The sequence below is a fragment of the Peromyscus eremicus genome, chromosome 8a (genome assembly GCF_949786415.1).
Source record: "Peromyscus eremicus chromosome 8a, PerEre_H2_v1, whole genome shotgun sequence".
Lineage (NCBI taxonomy): Eukaryota > Metazoa > Chordata > Mammalia > Rodentia > Cricetidae > Peromyscus > Peromyscus eremicus.
Window position 1 is genome coordinate 16,452,486 of NC_081423.1, and position 2,895 is coordinate 16,455,380.

A 2,895-nucleotide genomic window follows, 5' to 3' on the forward strand; every position below is an offset into this window, starting at 1 on the left:
AGAGTTAGAACTGGGGAGAGGAAGTCGCTCCAAACTGGGCAGACCCTAGGAGGTATTCCACTGTCTGGCCTTATGTCTACCCCAAATGCATACACCAGGATTAATGCCGCCAGCACTTCAGTATCCCAGCGACTTTAAGAAAGCTCTACATTGAAGAATTTTAATGACTTTTTTTTTTTTTTTTTTTTTTTTTTGGTTTTTCGAGACAGGGTTTCTCTGTGTAGCTTTGTGCCTTTCCTGGAACTCACTTGGTAGCCCAGGCTGGCCTCGAACTCACAGAGATCCGCCTGGCTCTGCCTCCCGAGTGCTGGGATTAAAGGCGTGCGCCACCACCGCCCGGCTTAATGACTCTTAAGAAGAAACTTTCTGGGAAAAAGTTGTGGTGTAAGCAATATCAAATATGATCTTTCCTATCAAATACTATAAAATTTGAGTTTAGGACAAGAAATCAAGATCCCTTTGTCTCCCTCACCTTGTAAGACTCAAAAATATTTGAACCCTCACCACCTAGGAAAATCTTTGTTTACACAAAGGCCCATGGCTGTAGTCCAGGAATTTGATGGTCTTGAGCAGTGACCCTTTTCTCCTTGAATCCCTGACCCCCCCCCCCCGCCCCCCCCCAGCCCTTCCTCCTCTATTTCTTGGTTGCTACTTCTTTATAGACTAGCCAATAGAACAAGACTGTGAGGTCAGACCTCACAATCCCTACCTCTCCCCGTCCACCTCTGTTTCTCTCTCTTTCTCTCTCACTCTCCCCCAACACCCCCCCCCACACACACACACACACTAACATGACCCTCTCGATCAAGAGTAAAGTTTACATCAGCCTGTTGGCACACACCTTTAATTCTAGCACTCGGGAGGCAGAGTCAGGTTGATCTCTGTAAGTCTGAGGCCAGCCTGGTGTACACAGTGAGTTCCAGAGCAGCCAGAGCTACACAGTAAGACCCTGTCTTGAAAAACAAAAAACCAAACAAACAAAATGAGTAAAGTTTACCTTGTCTGGACAAGGTGGCCTTCTTCTTTGTGACCCTGCACTTTGTTTTAACGATGGGGCACATGGTATTGTGGGTGTCTCCCATCCAAGTACTAATCAGACCTGACCCTGCTTAGCTTTCAAGATCAGACGGGATCAGACGCATTCAGGGTGGTATGGCCATAGACGTGGGTGTCTCTTGAGAGGTGGCATTGGAGCTGGGACCTAAATAACAAGCTACTGGTCACACTCCGCCCTGAGGGAAGGGTCTCCAGGGAAGTAGCCAGAGGACCTTCTATCCTAGGGGACCCACCTTTATAACTTGATCACCTCCTAAAGGCCCCTGTGACTGATTGCTTCAGATGTCAACTTGACACAAACCTAGACATACTTGGGAAGAAGGACTCTCAACTGAGGAACTGCCTGTCTCAGATGGCCCTGTGGGTGGACCCCTAGGAAATTTTCTTGATCGCTAACTGATGGAGAGGGCCCAGCCCACTGTGGGGGATGCCACCTCTTGGCAGGTCAACCTGGGCTGTCCAGAAAGGGTAGGTGAGGGAGCGTGCTGGCTAGTTTTATGTCAACTTGACACAAGCTAGAGCTGACTTAGAAGAGAATTGAGAAATTTCAATAGAGAAAATGCCCCCAGCCATTGGCTTGTGGGCAAGCCTGTGGTACATTTTCTTGACTGATGATTGATGTGGGGGAGTCCAACTCACTGTGGGTGGTGCCACCCATGGGCTACTGATCCTGTGTGCTATAAGAAAGCATGTTGATCAAGCCACAAGGAACAGGTCAGTCAACAGCACTCCTCCGTGGCTTCTGCATCAACTCCGGCCTCCAGGTTCCTGCCCTGTTTGTGTTCTTGCCCTGACTTCCTTCAGCAATGGAGTGTGATCTGAGAGTTGTAAGCTGAAATAAGTCCTTTCCTCCCCATGTTGTTTAGGGTCCTGGTGTCTTAGCACAGCGATAGGAACCCTCAGACAGCAAGCCTAGGGAGCCAGCCAGTAAGCAGTGTTCCCATAGTGATTTCTGCTTCAAGCTCTTGCCATTAGTTCCTCCCTTGGCTTGCCTTGATGAGAGACTATAACCTGTGAGCTAAAATAAATCCACTCCTCCCCAAGTTGGTTTTGGTCACTGTTTTATCATAGCAGCAGGAGAAACCAAACCAGGAAAGCCCCACTTCTAAAACCGTGAACAGAGGAACCTGGAGATTGTTTCCAACAGGTGGACTCTGGGCTCACATCCAAACCATACAGTGGGCGGCTCCTGACTTAGGGCCACACCTGCGTGGGGGCTAATCTGTCTCACTGCCTCTGTGAGTGAGCTCATGCTGCCTCTGCCCTTTCCAAGCTGAGTCTGGCTAAGCAGTGGTCTGAAGTGTTTGCTTATATTATCCTATTATTAATAAAAACTCAGGAGTCGGGTTTGGGGATTTAGCTCAGTGGTAGAGCGCTTGCCTAGCAAGCACAAGGCCCTGGGTTCGATCCTCAGCTCCCCCCCCCCAAAAAAAAAACAACGCAGGAGTCAGATATTGGGGTAAAAACTGATAGAGCCAAAGAGCAGCAGAGAAACAATCAACTGACCCTAACTCTCCATACTTCCCAGATAGAAAGGGCCAAGAATCTCTCTAAGACTCTCCCTATATCTTCCTGTGCCCCCTTATCTGGGTCCTCCAAAACCTCTATGACTAATTCCAGTTAGCCAATCACTGATTCCGCCCTCTGATTCAAGGTAAACTTTATTAGCAGTCTTGGAGTGTCAGTGTGAACAAATACCCTGTAACAGCAGTCAGATGACTTCTGTAATCCTCCATTCCCTGGACCCCTAGGGAGAGCTGACGTACATGGCCAAGACTTCCCTGGTCAAGTGATGACCCTCGGAGCCCTGCAGCTGTCCTAGACGTCCAATCCAGCAGC

At 48.8% G+C, this 2,895-nt stretch overlaps 1 non-coding gene across 1 annotated transcript; it reads left to right on the top strand.

Moving 5' to 3' along the window:
- The first annotated feature begins 2,403 nt into the window (after positions 1–2,403).
- Trnaa-agc (transfer RNA alanine (anticodon AGC)) lies at positions 2,404–2,486 on the top strand. The gene has a single exon. It is a non-coding gene; the product is annotated as a tRNA-Ala (tRNA).
- Positions 2,487–2,895: the final 409 nt, after the last annotated feature.